Source organism: Odocoileus virginianus, chromosome 12, assembly GCF_023699985.2.
Source record: "Odocoileus virginianus isolate 20LAN1187 ecotype Illinois chromosome 12, Ovbor_1.2, whole genome shotgun sequence".
Classification (NCBI taxonomy): Eukaryota; Metazoa; Chordata; class Mammalia; order Artiodactyla; family Cervidae; genus Odocoileus; species Odocoileus virginianus.
The window spans coordinates 20488962-20506674 of NC_069685.1; positions in this window are offsets into that span (position 1 = coordinate 20488962).

Here is a 17713-nt window from a genome sequence, read left to right on the forward strand (position 1 = left end):
TAAAAAGAGGCAGCACTACTTCTGTAATGTCTCCTTGAGAGTCTCAGCACACTCATCTGCTTTTCTGGTGCCTTTCTCCAAAGGTCGTTTACTGGGTGTGCTTGAGGATACTCCATCAATAGTATGTCAAGAACAAACCTTAATTTGGGGTGGGCATAGGGGACCTTCACAGTAGCCTGCAGTGGCAGGGTCATAAAAGCAGTTCCAACACCTTGATTTTCAAGTCTCCAAATGGCACACTAGGATATCCATGGTTTACTAGAACCCACTATGGGTTCTCTTGCCATATGGCCTAAACTGATGCCTAAATGACCTGTTTTTTCATAACTGTCCTCATTGCATTGAGGAAACAGCCATTTTCTTCCATGCCTTTCTTTTTAATTAAAATTTTACAGATTAATTAGAAGAATGGAAATAAGGGCAGTCGTTTTTGCATGCATTAGGATATATTAATTCCTATTTTGATGGGGAAAATTACAATTTAATAATTGCAAATTCCTTAGTCAAATGCTATAATATATCAAAATCTACAACTACATTTTTAAATGCCAGAGCTTTCTAACCCATCTTCTGTTAATCTCTGTCAGTTCTGGTTGCTGCATCACTTAGGATACTCCTAGATACAACAAATAACAGTAAATCCAAATGAAAAAAGTTTTCTATGTGAAATAAGTCAAAGAAAGACAAATACTGTATGATATCACTTAAATGTGGAATCTAAAAAATAAAACAAACTAGTGAATATAACAAAAAAAGAAACAGACTCACAGATATAGAGAACAAACTAGTTGTTACTAGTCAGGAAGAGGGAAAGGAGAGGGGCAGTATGGTGTAGGAGAACAAGAGGTACAAACTACTAGGTATAAAACAAGCTACAAGGATATATTGTACAACATGGGGAATATACCCAATTTTCTAATAACCATAAACAGACTACAAAGTTCACAAATTATGAATCACTATACTGTATGCCTATAACTTACATAATATTGAATAGCAACTAGACTTCAATATAAAAGTAAAGATTCTCCAAGTATTTACTTTATCACAGATTAAAAAATAATAAAAAGAAAAACAGTTCAGGTGTAAGATAGCATGACAGACAGACTCTGCAGTGGCCTCCATGGTCCCTGCCACCTAGTTTTTATACCTGCATTAACCTGCCCTGACCATGAACAGGAACTGTGAATTATTTCTAATCAGTAAAACTAGGCAAAGGTGATAGATGCATGTAACTATCTGCACATGATTATATGACATCAGACTGTAAGTCATATAGGCAGAAGATTGTCTCCTTGATGGCTTTGAGGAGGCAAGTTGTCATGTATGTAATGCCAACGTACCAAGGATATGCAGGTGGCCTCCAGCTAATAGCCAGCAAGAGACCCTCATGCTGATAGCCCCAAAGGAACTTAATTCCTCCAAAAACTGCATGAGCTTGAAAGCAGATCCTGTCCATCAAGTTTCTATGAGACTACAGCCCTGCCCCACAGATTGGTTGCAGCCTTATGAGACCTGGAAACAGAGGACCCAGCTATGCTGTGCACAGATTCCTGACCCACAGAGACTGTGGTATAATAAATGTATGTAGAATATTTAAGGTGCTAAGTTCTTATTACACAGCAATATAGAACTAGTACAGATAGTTTGAAAGTTATCTAATGCACAAACATTGTTCTAGGTCTATGTTGAATTTATTGCAGCAAAACCAATCACCCCAGATTTTGTGGCTTAAGACCACAATAATTTTATTATGTTTATTATCTGCGAGTCAGGAATTCCGGCAAGGCTCAATAGGGTGATCCTTTTGATCCATATTTTATGGTGGTATTTAGCTCATACTGGTTTGGTCTGGGAGGATCAAAAAGCCTTTCTCAGGGGCACTGTCTGTCCCCCTTCTGATGTCTATGTCAGAAGCTTTCTCTGTCCATTTTATACTTTAATAAAACTCTGCTACACAAAAGCTTCTGAGTGATCAGACCTGGTCCCTGGTCCCAAAGCTAAATCTTCTTTGGAGATCATGAATCTGACATCCTTCCCCATAAGCTATCATTTTGGTGGCTCCTCTGGGATCTTAAAGACAAGGTAAGAACGTTCAGAGCTCTAGCCTCTTTGCTTTCTCAGTATACATGTATTCTGCTTTACTTTACTAACTCTCTGTGGTGTGCCTGTCTGTGTGGATGTAGAATGAAAGAGATGTACAGAAATGAGTATGAAGTGAGCATTGAGCCCTGCTCTGCAGTTTAGCCATGCCTCATAATGACTGAAAGCAGCCCCCCAAAGGGGAACCTTGTCAGAGATTTATACTACCTGCCAATGCCAAGAGACACCCACCATCCCTGCGAGGGGAGTGGCCAGAAGCTGGCAAAGGGTGTAGACTGAACTTTCCTTTCTCGGTCAAATGTTCCTGGTCTCTTTGACCATTTTGTAATTGCGTAAGGAATTAGAAATACTAACCTAATTTGTCAGATCATAGACTTCCAAGGGACTTGTGATCCATGCTATTACTCTGTACTTTTACTTAGAACCCAAGCTTGGTAGTCATGAGACACCCAGCCTTGCTGGGAGTATGTTTGGGAATGAGGTGGAATTCTAGCTCCAACAGCATGCTCAGGAACTAGATGGACTTTTAGCTTCAGCAGCATCTCTCTCGGCTGCTTCCATATGAGGCCGGAAGTCCTTGTCATAGCTGTGCCTACAAACTACATGGATGGAAGTCCTGCTACTGAGCATGAGGTTTCCAAGAACATAAGTTTGGAATCACAGGTTGGAAGTACAGTGGGTTTCTTCCTTTGGTAGTGCTAGCTCTTAGCAGACCAGAGAAAGCTCCCCAGAGGCTTCTGGCTCACATCCTTAGAAAGCTACCCAGTGGCTTCTGTCTCAACTCCCTAGACATTCCTTTTATGAAATCTGTGGATATGAACTGGAAGGATTGGCCCTAGTAACTTGAGGATAAAAATCACTTTTTCCTCACTGGCTGACCCTCCACCATCTCTTTTGCTATCACATATACTGGCGTGGTGATGCTCAGACGGGCCGTCTTTGTTGTTCATCCCTTGATGACTCACCACTTCTACTGTGGTCAGGACTGTACTCAGGAATGTGCATGGGCACATGGAAGATGGATGCTTCCCCTAGCCGTCCTAGCTTGGGAAACATTCTGGGAAACTACTCTGCTCCACCCCAGGTGGCATCAGAGGAAAAGGGCAAATCAAACAAAGGTCTTGGTGGCAAGAAACTAGAAATCAATCTGGGATGCTGTCAGGTCTACACCTGGTGCATCTCCACCCTACCTCAGTGGTAGAACCAGGAGGGATGAGCAAGGCACCTCCATCGGTAAGGGACAGACCAAGTCCCACCAGGGAAGGAAAGCGTCAGTGGGAAGTCTGTCTCCATCCCCAACTAGAGCAGGGAGGGATACCTCCATTGGAAAAAAAGCCACAGCTGTGGATGACACTTTTTTCTCTCTTACAGATGGGAAATAGCAGTTCCAGAATGACTCCTTTAAAGTATATTAAAAAAACACAAACAAACAAACAAACAAACAAAAAACTGAGATAAGTTTGATCCCCAGAGTTTAAAAAAAGACATGCCTGATCTTCTGTGATACTGAATGGCCACAGTATCTTTTGGAAGACAGGGAATGCAGGCCAGTTGAAGGATCTCTTAAGTATAATGCTGTTTTACAATTATAAAACAAGGAAAATGGGTAGAAGTGCCATATGCGTTGCTTTTTATCTCTCTGCGAGACATGCTACACTTGTGTCCTAAGGGTACAGATTTGGGTGTGAAACCTTCAGCTGCCGCCTCTCCTCTTATTTTGTCCCTGTATCCGGGGCTCCTCACTGAACAGGCTGAGAATCAGGGCGCCCTTCCAGAAGGGGTTGCCTCCATGTCAGTAGAAATTCAAACAGTCCCAGCTGTGGTTGAGACTATTTAGAGGATCCAAAAAAGTACATCAAAGTCTTTATGGGACTAACTTTACTTTATGAGCTTAACTTGGAGGGATGTAATGTATGTCTTGGGACAGAACCTGACTCCTGCCTGATAGCTTGAGTTTTGAGAGAAGCTACTACTTTTGGAGATGAATGGCTTGAAGGCCTGCTCTTTAATGAGGGCTCGAACTGCCCTTCTCCCCCACCAAAAGAAAAAAGGGATTGTGTCTCTATGGCAGACTGTTTTTGTGCACAAATATTGTTATAGATCCTGAAGCCTTAGAATTAACTTTGTGATTCAGCTTTCAGCTTTTCAACAGACATTATGAAAACTCTGGGAGGTAGCTCCTGACCCAGCCTCTGACTCAGATAAACCAGACAAGCCGCTGTTCAAACCAGGAACAGAAGTCCTGATAAAGACAGTAGAGTCTGGAGGACAATCTCTAGAGCCCTTCTGGGAAGGCCCTCACCAGATAAGTCTGACAAGCTATATGGGCTTGCTTCTGCGGACTCCAAAAGTCCTGAGTCTGCTCTTTGACCGTAAGACAATGCCTTCTTGTCCTAAGCTCATTCCTATGCTGGATTCCACTATCAATCTAATTGCTGGGTCTGCGGAGTGCTCCCCCTCCTCATCAATAGAAGGCTTCCCATGGTGGGTTTCTCTGCTTCAGGAAAAGGACTTTCTTCAACTCTGCAAATCTGATGACATCTAACAATCCTAAAATGGACTGCTATAACATATTGTACCTTAACTACGGAAATAATGTGACTTTTAATTATGTTTCAATTTGGTTTAATGACTATTTTGTGACATAAGAGGGTAAATGGGTCTAGATCTGGTCATTTTATACCCGATGCATATCAAATATGGGATGAGGTCATATGGCTAACTCCTGTAAAGGGATGCCTACTATCTAATGCTCCCATTTGCTGGGAACAAATAGAGCCATCCCCAGAAGTTAGCTGATAACTTATTTATAATGATTGTAAACAATTGGGAATTTCGCCTCAAGAAATATACAATGTAATATTTCTTGTGTTTTCCAATCCCAGTCCAGGTCCTCCTTTTGCCTGGCCAGGCACTGATTGGGACTGGGTCCCTCAGTCACACTGGTTTGCTCCAAACCAGACCTACTGGATATGCGACTCTTACCTATGGGTGTGGCTTCCCCTGGCTGGATAGGGAGATGCACCCTAGGTCTAACTTTTACTCATGTCTTTGTATTTTCAGAGCTTCTAGCGAAGCCTGCTAATCTGCTACATCTTAAAACTTGTTGGGCATGGTCTGTTTTTTTACTGGTATGATTATCTGGCTACAATATTTGTTGTAGGAACTATTCATTCTCTTTGGGAACTACAGATGTTATGCATGAGTTGATGCTCTGACTAACTTAACAAAAGGCTTTACATTCTCAAAAAGCTATTTCAGCATTTAATGCTGAGATACAAATTAGAAAGGTGGTTTTACAAAACAGATTGGCTTCAGGTATCCTAATGGCTGCACAAGGAGGAATTTGTGCCATTATTCATACCCAATGTTGTATATATATACCAGATGTGAGCATCAATGTTCCTCACTTTACTGAACACATGAACAAGATGATTCAGGCTCTGGGTACTCCTAAAGCCTCAGTCACCTCACTTTGGGAAGCATTAACTAGCTCCCCATGGTGGAAAACTATTTTAATCATAATAATTCTAATTGTTCTGTTTTCACTGTTTGTTCCCTTTATCTGTAACTGTGTAAACTGGATTTGTTTCTGTCTAGAAGCTTTTAAGTTACAGATGATTGTCCAGGCTCCTATGAGAGCCACAGCCTCTTCCAACTATTACTTGAGACCCCTGGATCAGAGACCCTGAGCATGAGGATTAGGAGAATACGTTGCCTCTACAATTTATGTATGGTGCCCTTCAACAGCAGGAAGCAATTATAGAACGAAAATGATGCCCTTCTTCCTTGGCAATCTAATTCTCATAAAAGAAAAGGGGGGAATGAGAGTCAATTCTTAGGAAGAATTGATAAGAAAGAAGTCCAGGGTCCCCAGGGAAGAGAAAGGGACATTTTTTTTCCCCCTACATTGCGTTGTCTTAGTCAATATAACAATATATCTTGCTCAAGCACATGTTTCTCCTTAACAAGAACCTTCTGATTAATCTTGTTATCTGAAGACATATGTTGTGGGAGTGGGTCTGGTAAGACCTTTCTGTTGTTAGTTCTAATCTTGCTAATTTAAGATGTATGTTGTGGGAGTGGGTCTGGTAGAATTATATAAGGCCTTGATAAGACTAGCTATTGGGGCACTCTCCGTCCCCCCTTTTGTGTCTATGTCAGAAGCTTTCTCTGTCCCTTTTACACTTTAATAAAACTCTGCTACACACACTCACACACACACACACACACACACACACACAAGTCTTCTCTTAAATGTCTGATATGTTGGCAAGGATGACTGGAAGACGGGTTAGCTAGGACATTCCCCTTTTCCCTGTCCAGTTTTTGCAAGTTCTCTTCATATGGTCTCCCCAGCAGGTCATTGGTTTTCTCACATTGCAGCTAAATGCTTTTAGAGCAATGGGTTCAAGAAATAAGAAGTGGGAGCTGCCAGTCTCTGAAAAGCTCAGTCTATCGGTGAAAGCAATTAGAGAGCCCACATAAGTACAAAGGGAGGTGATCAGAGACTCCACCCTTGTTATGGACTCATTGTTTTTGTCTCCCCAAGATTCACATTTTGAAATCCTATCCTTTGGTGTGATGATGATAATAGGAAATGGGGATTTGAAAGGTAATTAGGTCATGAGGGTGGAGTCCCCCTGAAAGGGTTAGTATCCTTATCTAAGAGTATAGTATAGTATACATAGTATCCTATCTAAGAAGAGCCACAAAAGAGCTTGATTCCTTTAGCTGTCTCCTCCATGTGAGGGTCCAGCTGTGTTCGACACCTAGAAGGTAGCTATCTAAAAGCCAGGGTGTGGGCGCTCAGCAGAACTCAGTCATGCTGGTATCCCAATCTTGGATTTCTTGTCTCTAGAACTACAAGCATTGCAGAAAAGTATACCCAGATTTGTTGTCTACTAAGTTATATGATATGCTCAGACCTATAGCCATCAGTGGAAATGGTTGGCTTAGAAAAGCTAATATATGTGTCATATGTGAATATCACTTAATTTTCATGAAAACTGAGCTAGGTACCATTATTATACTAATGTTACAATTTTGCTACTAGTAAGTGTGCTGATTCCTAAAAGTCTATGATAAATACCTTATTTGTGATCTCTGTCAATATTACAGTTAGGCTTTGTCTCAAATGATGGAAATGTATAATGAAACATACATTGCTCTCATATAGCTCATGTCCTTGTAGTAGGATATAAATAATCAACATGTAAGTAAATATATTATTAAATGTTTGGTACTGTGGAAAAAAACAGAGGCAAACAACACAATAAATAACAGATCATACATGTTATTGATGCTTAACAGAGCCAAAGACAAAACAGTTATAAATCAATTAATTTTAAAATAGCAAATTACCTTTAGGATACCTTATTAAATGTAGATATAACATAATAAGTAGTATATTCTCCCTTCCTAAGAAGTGATGCATTTGAAAAAGTAAGTATCTCAAATTATTAGGTTTATGATTCAGAAATATTTTAAAATCTGTCATTATGATAGGTGCAATAAATATGATTGCTCTATTTCTAATTAAGGCTCTAAATGATTCTGTGCTGATGACCATATTTTTCAAAATCATATGCAAAAAAATGTGTATTTTGCAATGCCCAAAATATAAATCAGTGAAAGAACATCATTTTCATAGTTTACTACATCATAGTTTACTAAAATGGTAAACTAATATTTACTTTAAATATTGAGACCAGTGTGCTTTTTATGGAAGGATTTGAGCATTTTAAATTGGAAGGATGAGTGAAAGAAAGTGAAAGTGAAGTCACTCAATCGTGTCTGACTCTTTGCAACCCCGTGGACTGTAGCCTACCAGGCTCCTCCATCCATGGGATTCTCCAGCCAAGAATACTGGAGTGGGTTGCCATTTCCTTCTACAGGGGATCTTCCCGACCCAGGGATCAAACCCAGGTCCCCTGCATTGCAGACAGACGCTTTAACCTCTGAGCCACCAGGGGAGTCCAAGGAGGGTTGGGAGACCTTCAGTGTTACCAGTCTTCTCTGGGCGTAGGAACTTCAGCATCATCCTGACATGCCCTCAGTCTGCCTCCATGCAGTAGACTGATTTGCAACATGCCATTTGATAACGGTTGAGATAAGGACATAAGACAGGCATGGAAAATAATTGTTCACGCTACTCCTGCATCAGTTTCATGGAAAACAATTGCCTAGGTCAATATTTCATGGTATGAAGTATTGTAGTGTTGCTTTCTTTCTCCCTGTCCCCTGCATTCTTTTTTTGATTGTTCTATAGCTTTTCATTATGGGAAATCACATATCTATAAATGTTAATATAAATATATCTCACATAGTTTTCCCCCTCTCACATATGTGCCTTTCTTCTTTGCAGGTGTGCTTAAAATGTTAATCAACATAATTTACAACTTCAACAGAATATTACAAATGTGACAGACAAGATTACTTTGTGAAGGAAAAACTCAATCTCCTTTGAAAGTGATATCCACTCATGATTTAGGAGATTAGCATTTATAATTTCCAGAGGTTTCACCCAAGGAAAGCACATAAATTGGAGAACAAAGAACCCTGAAACCAATAAAGGTTATTATTACTTTCAGTCTTCACAGTATCTAAATACAAATCTGCTCTTCACAAAGAGTTTATAAATTCACTTACATTAAGATATGAATGACTGATCAGTCTAACATTTTACTATTAACCAAAGTAACTTTTTACTATTTTTTACTATTAACCAAAGTAACTACATTCAATGAGCCCAAAATTCCATCCAAAAATTAATCTTAGAACATGAGGTTTGATGAACAGGGCTAATAGATTTATGGTGTTTTCTTGTGGATTGCAGCCCCTTTTGGGGGCTTCTGATATAACATTATGCACATGGTTATCTATTCATAATATTGACAGTGTCTAGAAATGTAACAATTGCTCTCCTAATGGAATTGGCATTGAGAAATACATTCCATATTATATTTGTCTTTTATGTCACTATATAATATTTTCCAGGTAACCATATTTCTAATATTTGTATTTCCTTTTTGGCAAAAATGAATTTTCTCATGGTATTTGTGTCATATGTAATAATAAAAAAAGAAATAAATTCTTAAATGTTAATAAATTTATGCTTTCTATAGATATTGATATTTCTAGCATCCAGTTGCATAACTGGATGCTAATAACCAATAAGTGCATGAAGCAATGCAACAAAAATTATCCTGCTAATATTATCAGTTACTACCATAAGGGGTAAATTAGTTTATCTTATGAAAACTGAGAGAATATTTCCATTTGATTCATTTTTCACTTCTTTTAGTTAACTTGTTGCTAATATGAATATTTATTAAGTAAAAACCTATTCTGTGTGACCACTTTATACTGTATAACTTCTATGGAGTAATGCAAAATAAAAATTTGAAGATATTTCAGCCTAGTTACTTCTATTATTTCACTATTATTTTGGGAAATTTGATGATTTCTTTCTTCCTTCAGGACTTAAATGTCTCTGTAAGACTTCACCCAAGGGCATAAATCTTTTAACAAATGTAATTTTAGAGCAAGCAATCATGCCCCTTTTCTCTGACAATTATGAATTTTCACATCTCAGATATGACCACAAATCAATATTTCCAACTTGCAAATCCATATCAGTAAGAGGCCTTATTGTTCTAACACAGGGAGTTCTGCTACCTCATAATAGGAAGTCAGCAGGAATGACCACTGCGTACTGCTGGGAGGCTTAAGTCAAGATAATGGAGTGCTGCCACATCATCCTTCATTGTGATTTTGAAATTAAAAGAAAGAGGGTTGGTGTGGGTCCCGGGTTAGTTAGGTGATGAGAAGATCTGAGAGACAGCAAATGACACGGACACCTCCTGGATATTTGACTGATTATAACGCCAAGGTTGGGCTTCCCTGGTGGTTCAGACGGTGAAAAATCCACCTGCAATGCAGGAGACCTGGATTCGATCCATGGGTTGGGAAGATCCCCAGGAGAAGGGAACAGCTACGCACTCCAGTATTCTGGCCTGGAGAATTCCATGGACAGAGGAGCCTAGCAGGCTACAGTCCATGGGGTCACAGACTAGGACATGACTGAGTGACTTTCACTTTCCCTTTCAACACAAAAGTCTGTCTCCCTGTGTTAGAGAGGAAATCGACACTAGATTTCATCTCTTTCCTAAGTGATTCAGGGATGCTTTCTCCTTCCTCCTTTCTGTCTATCTATTTCTTTCTACCTATGCTGACACATTGCCTGTGATACTGGCAAAGATAAACACAGTGGAGCATTTGTTTAAAGGGTGAAAAACAGATTTTATCCAGTAAGTCCTGACAGTAAGAGAAAGAGCTGAGCTCCATTTCAATTCTGGAAAGGTGATTGGGAACTTTAAGGAAGAAAGAGGGAGGGCAAGTTTGGGGCTCAATGGAATTAGAGAGCTGAAAATGTACAAAGGGTGGTCAGTGTAAATGTGACAGGCCAGTTAGGTTTGCAGGCTGACAGTTATCCAGTTAGAATTTTATCTTCCCACAGAGACTGGGAGGCTGAGACTTTCTTCTTAATGATTTCATGACAGAGGAATAGTTCCCAAACCCTGGAGAGAGATGCTTCTGTTATAAGAGGCACATATTCAAATTTTCAAGTCCTCCTTAGTAAACAATCTAAGAAAGGGCGGTCGTAAGAGTCGACTAGAGCAAATAGTAAAATATTTTCCTGGCACCGTTGGGCTTTCTCAGGCAGGCATTTTAATGATAGGGAGTCAGGTGCGGGGTTGGGAGTGGGGTGAGGGGTTGGGCTGCAGTGTCATTCTAAAGACCTAGCTTTCTGCTGCCAGAAGCTGTGCTAGAGTTTGGTCAAGTGTCTCAGGGGGAAAGTTTGGGCAGAGTTGTTATGTACACAGAGTTCTGCCGTCTTTAATCATTCTGATGCCCTCATTCCTAACAGAGTGTAGCAAATAACCTAATTTCTTCCTTCCTCAATGCAAATGTAACAAAGAAAAAGTGTTGACTGGAATTTTGGTAAGAAGTCATAAGGAAATTCTATTGTCAGTAAGCTTATCTGAAATTAGGTCCCTTTATAATCACACATTTTCTGGAATACCCAAGTCTGACTCTTACAGTGATTAAACCTAGAAATCAATGCAGTCAGATACTTTTTCAGTTGCTAAGACATGTCTGACTCTTTGCAACCCTATGGACTGTAGCCCGCCAGGCTCTTCTGTCCATGAGATTCTTCAGGCAAGAATACTAGAGTGGGTTGCCATTCCTTTCTCCAGAGGACCTTCCAGACCCAGAGATTGAAACTGCATCTTTTAAAGATAATCAATTCAGTCACTTTAATTGTCTACTCTAAAATTTAACTTTTGAAATATAAATGGAATGAGTGCATTGATCAGTCAAATCAGTTTTTATATGGGAAAAATTCACTTATCATTTTGATATTTTGCAATATTGACCTGTGATGTTCATCTCAGGGGAAAACATTGTATAGTTAAGAGTGGATAACATGAAAAAGAAATTTAATATCTAAAAATTAACTGGTGCCAACCGTGAGTTTTGGATCAGACAGAGAACAAGCTCTCATTTATTAAGTGGACCTTCCATCTGGAAGCTTTTGCTTGCCTTGGCTGGCTAGACTAGCTCTCAGTCTTCCTTAGTTTAGTACATTCACTCTCTTCCAGATGCTATCACAAATCTGGTGCTGCTTCATATTTTTCCTTGACACTATTTTCCATTTCTCACTTACTAATCAACCTGTTCTAGATCTAGTCAGCAAATCCATCTTTGTCTTTCATCTGTTTTTCATCTGTTCACCACTTTATTCACTAATTATTTACTCTCTGAAACACCATTGCTCTGACCTGATGAGTGTGGCATTATCATGCAATTTTAATATAAGGATTATCCTATGGGATTTCCATGCAAATCATTTAATAATGCATGCTATTTTCCAGTTGCATTCCTCACTGAAAAATTAATCCATCGCTTTTAAAGCCTGATGATGAATTTCTTTTGTTTTTTGGCAGGCTAGCAGGCAATGAAAATAATGTGAGTCAGCATTATATGTAGTGCCTCTGATTCACTGAAATTTAACACTATGAGGTGTATGTCTCTAAATGCTCTATGTTGCTGTTTTATCATAGCTTATTACATCTGACAGTTTTACAAACTCATCTTTAATGTTATGCCAAGGAATAAGTATAAAGTGCACCAATATTGCATGGTGTTATAAAAACAGGGATTAGTGTTTTATGGTAAGGCAGTTAACTATTCTTATAGTCAGCTAAATATCATCCTAGTTTAAATAAAAGCCGTACCATTAATTAAAACATTCACTATATTTTTCATCATTGTTCACTTTAAAATATTTCAGTGTTATATCTTTGTGTAAGCAGTTATACATGGTTATATATCTAATGGATATAACAGATATAATACACTCATGACTATACTTTTTATCTCACACATGAGCATTAGGTACAAACATACCACATGCAATATACAGACTGAACTGGGTTGTCAAGGGCTTTCCATAGGTTTAAAGTCATTTGCGTGTTACTCATCCTTTATAATAGTGGTTCTCACAGTGTTTTCTGAGGTTCTATAGGATTTTGAAACCCTTTTGTGTCTTAGTGAGGTCAAAACTATTAATTTCTTTATAGTACCATGATATTATTTGCCTTTTTTCACTCTCGTTCTCTTACAACTATCCATTTCCAGATATGATTTGAATGTAAAAGTAGAGATGAGAATTCAGTTGATTTTTCTTAGGTCAGACATCAAAGAAGATTAGCAAAAATACGAAATCATACCACTTTTCTCATCCTTTTAATTCTCTAGGGCTTTATAGTTATTTTTTTTTCTTCAACTTGCAAGAGGTTTATTCTTGTAGCTTTCAATGGATTAATAAATAAATGGTTTTAAATTTCATGGTTTTAATTTCTAGTGTAGTAAATATTAGCCACATAAGGAAAAGCTCCTTGGTACCCTCAATAGATTCTAATAGGGAAAAGGCCTTTTAAGACTGAAAAGCTGACATAGAAGACAACCACAGAAACTGATTTTTTAATGTTTCAATTTTCTTTCACTACCTAAAATACTATTATAAAACTAATGTGCATGAATACTCGGTTGTGTCTGACTCTTTGAAATTGCAAGGACTGCATCCCTCCAGGTTCCTCTGTCCATGAGATTTCCGAGGCAAGAATATTGGAGTGGGTTGCCATATCCTTCTCCAGCAGATCTTTCAGACTCAGGGATCAAACCTGTGGCTCCTGCATTGGCAGGCAGATTCTTTATCACTGAGCCACCAGGGAAGCCCTACTTGTACTAATACTAACCATAAAAAAACAAACCAGATCTTTAAGCTTAATTTATTCAACCACTTATTTCTTTCATCTCATTAAATTTTTCTTTTACAATAGCTATCATGAGACATACTCATTTTGTAACTTTTGCATATGATTTAATTGGAGTTTACAATTTTATTTTCTTCCTTATTATAATATAAATGGCATATTCCCAGGTTCTTGAATTTTCCTTTTTTTCTAATTAAAAGCATTATAAAGTCATTAAATAAGCAATTTATTCTTCTGACAACCTCCTCTGGAATTTTATCTCTTACTGGCCCTTTCAGATTCTAATAGTAAGTGATTCAAGAGTAATTGCTTATGAGAGATGTAGTATATTTTTCTTTATGCATTAGTAATTTAAATTAAAATAGAGTTTATGGTCTTTTAAAATGTCTAACATTAAAAAAAAAATCCTATGCAAACAAAGAAGACAGTTGGTATATCATTAAATAGTGAGAAGAGTAGGTATAGGGGACATCTGGAATTAGTAAGTGATGGATGAATTCTTTTTTGTGACATCCACCACTGCCACTCTGGGAATTCAGGGAAGTGTAGAATACTACTGGAAAAATTTTTTAACAGCAACAAAAATTGGATTTTATGTGACTAGTTCATTTGCTCACAGTTTGATATTGACTCCTATAATGTAGGAGTTTTGCTTGAGATAAAGAATGCTGGCTGATACAAATGAAATATAAACAAGCATTTTGTAAATATTTATTAATTAGCTAAGTAAAAGTTATGTTTAACGTATCACAAAGTAATATTTATCAAGATAAAGCATATACATGTACCTATTTTTTAATGTGCATCTATATAAAGATGCACATTAAAACTGAATTCCAGTGTGATTATCTTTAAAGACTTGATCATGTTTCATTTTTTTCCCTGTCTTAACTATGTAAAGTATTTAAATGTGATAAAAATAACATAAACTCTGTTATGTAACTATCAATGTTTCACTTTTCTTTCTAGCACCCATGCCTTATATTTGAAAAAATAAGTATTCTGATAAGGTTTCTTGTAGGGCTGTTTTGGTTTTCCTCATTCCAGCCACAGTAGCTATATATTCTCCCGTAAGTGAAAGAATAAACAGAGAAAGAAATTATAAAATACATCCGTTTCTATCATCTGTCTGGTATTGTGCCTGGTAATTCTCTTTTAAGTAAACCAGATTATGGAAATTACATTTACATGTGGATCAGAAAAGAGATACAAACTCCTGACTTTACAGATGGCTGTTTTTCTTAATTATATGAATAACAGTTTAGAAATAACTAATTGGTCATGCCTGACAAGTAATAGCAGTTTTTCCAAGATAAACAAATGTTCACATTTTTCATACTTAATCAGAGACTTTATGTGCAAAAATGACCAAATGTATCATCTATTCTGAGCCTCCTGTGTTGTTTTGTAATAAACGACCATCTGTACTTTTGATTTGACTGAGTTTGTCTGTGTGTGATGACCAGAGAATTTGATTACATGGCAGATGGTTTTGGGAGAAGAATTTGTCTTTTTAGAACTAAGCAGACAAGCACCTCTCAATATTTTGTCCCTACTCTCCCAACTGGCATCTGTTAATTTTGACAGAAAGGTAAGTTCCAAGATACAAGTACCTTGATGTCATTCTCTTCGCTCTCCTATATCATGAAGAAATGTGAGGAGCTTGTACATAGCATAGTTACTGTCATGGGCATGCACATATCAGAATGTGCTTATTGACAGCAGAAATGAAAGTGTGTGTCCATGCTCATGGGCCTGGAATTATTAATGTGGGAACCTATGCTGATTCCACCTCTCAGTCACCAGGTAATACTTTGCATTTTTTAAGTATCTACATTGTTATTGCTTCAGACCCTCTTGTTGTTAGGCAGGCTGCAATGCAAGAGTAGATCAGGATCAGAAATTTAGTCAGCTAAAAATATATTCATTTAATAAAGTCATATACACTTTTGCACAATATCTTGACATATTTAAACCTGATTTATGTAATTTTTTTCCTTTGAGCTTCTTAGTTATCTTATGCAAGAAGTACATCAGTACATTTCACTACACTGTATAAGAAGCTGAGGCTTTGAGAGATTGAGTTACTTCCCCAAAGCCATCATTTATTAACTAGCAGAGCTGTAGCTACAGTTCAGGATGAATTAACAGGTGTGTGACTTCTGTTAATTTCAGTTACTAGCAGATGCTTTACAAAAGCAAAAAGTAAAACCCCAAAGTTTTACTAATTTTCAAAAGTCATATTTTTAGGTCCTAAAATAAAGTTTCAGACTGCTGTGGAGATTTCTGGATGATGTTCTCATGGAAAATCTGCTGGTCTAAGAGAATATATTCCTTCCTGTGAGTTGTACCCTAAATCTTGAAAGACCAACATTGAGGCTATGACTTAATTGTGAGAATATTTTCCCAGTCAATAATCAAGTTAACTGAACAGCACTATGAACAAGTTGATTTAATGCCAAATATGAGAAAACAAGGCTTTATAGACATCAGAATATTAGTGAATTTATGCCCTTAGATAATTGTTAAAATATCCAGTTTATCAGGGATCTTAATTAACAGTCTAGATAGTGTAAAAAGTATCTGAATGTATAACATTTAAACGTACGTTAACGGTTATTGGAGATAAATGATTAAGACTTCATGTCGAAAGGTGAGTTTTGAATTTATATATTATCCTCCCCACCAATATAATCAGAGACACTTGATAAAAAATGAAAATATAAATTAACCCATACAATCACTAGAAACAAGTAATCATGTCAAAGATAATAAAAATGTTAAGCAAATTTACAAGTTTTAAAGCAGAAAAAGATCAACAAAATAGAGCAAATATACAAAAGAGGAGAGAGGTAAGCTGTTTGAAGTGGTTATTGACTGATTTTCCCTTAAGAACACCAAAAATAAATGAAAGCAAACCCAAAACAAAGTAAACTCTCAGCAAGTTGCAGAGTACTTACTGGAGTGATTAAAGTGGGTAAAGAACTACCCAGGCTTTACTTGTACTCAGAAGATACACACAGCTTTTACTCCAAAGTGTCAGGAGCAACTGCCTCTGCACATTGGTATCTGCCATGTAAGTGCTTAACACGGATATTTCGGTGATAAAAAGTCAGCAAAGATCTCAGGCAGCTCCATCTCATCATAGTAGACAGAGGTAGAAAAACAGATTCTAGATATTCTGGATAGAGTAGAAAATTTCCTCAATTCTTCTATCAGGATTATATTAATGTTTTATTTCCTCAACTAAATGCTGTTCTCACTGTCCATCTATGCCCTCCAAGGTCAGTTTGAGAAGCCCGCCCTGGGATGCACCAGCAGTCTCAGGGAGGTTCTTGCTGTTTGTTTCATTGAGCAAAAGATCTAAGTCATAAGATAGAATTGAGGAAGTATTTAATAGGAATTTTAGAAAAATTTAACATGTAAACAAGAAAAAAGGGCCATCAAAGAAACAAGGGCAATTTCTCTGAGCTGAAGAGAATTTTACTTGGGTCAAAATGCTCTACTCAGTGTCAAGCAAGAATATTAAAGAAGAAGGGGAAAAATAGAGACAGATAGATACATAAAAATAAGATCGCTTGAATATGTTCTTTTGGCAATATGACCATAACAAGAATTACAAAGAAAATAGCTATATTAATGGAACTATTATGTTTTATATCTATAGCACTTGTGTTAACAATAGAATTGACAGACTATAATATGCATGCCAATGAACTCCAATATATTAATCCTAATTAATCTGACTCAGTTTGAAGGATATTATGTTCAATTACATCATTATTAATTTTGAAATCTAGATGGAATAGAGTTTTGAGGAAATAAATGAATTATGCAAGTATATATAACATTATCATAGAAAGGCTAAATTTTCCAATACATGTAAAATAGAAAAAATAAAACCTAAACAAACAAAAAAACTAAAATGCCCAAGCCCACCCACAAAGTCCTTTAACCCACAAAGGTATCTGAACAAAGGTTTTTTATAAAAACTGAAGTAAAATCAAGCACAAAATTATTTCTTTGCCTCCAAGCATTTCCAAAGCAGAAGTAAAAGTTATAAAACTTCCAAGTCCATTCTATCTTAGTACTATATAAAGAGATAGTTTATATACAATGCAAATCTTGAACCAACCTTGCTTATCAGTATGGAAACAATAATTCTAAACAAAATAAATATGAATCACCTGATGCGGGGAAAGATTGAAGGCAGGAGGAGAAGGGGATGACAGAGGATGAGATGGTTGGATGGCATCTCCAACTTG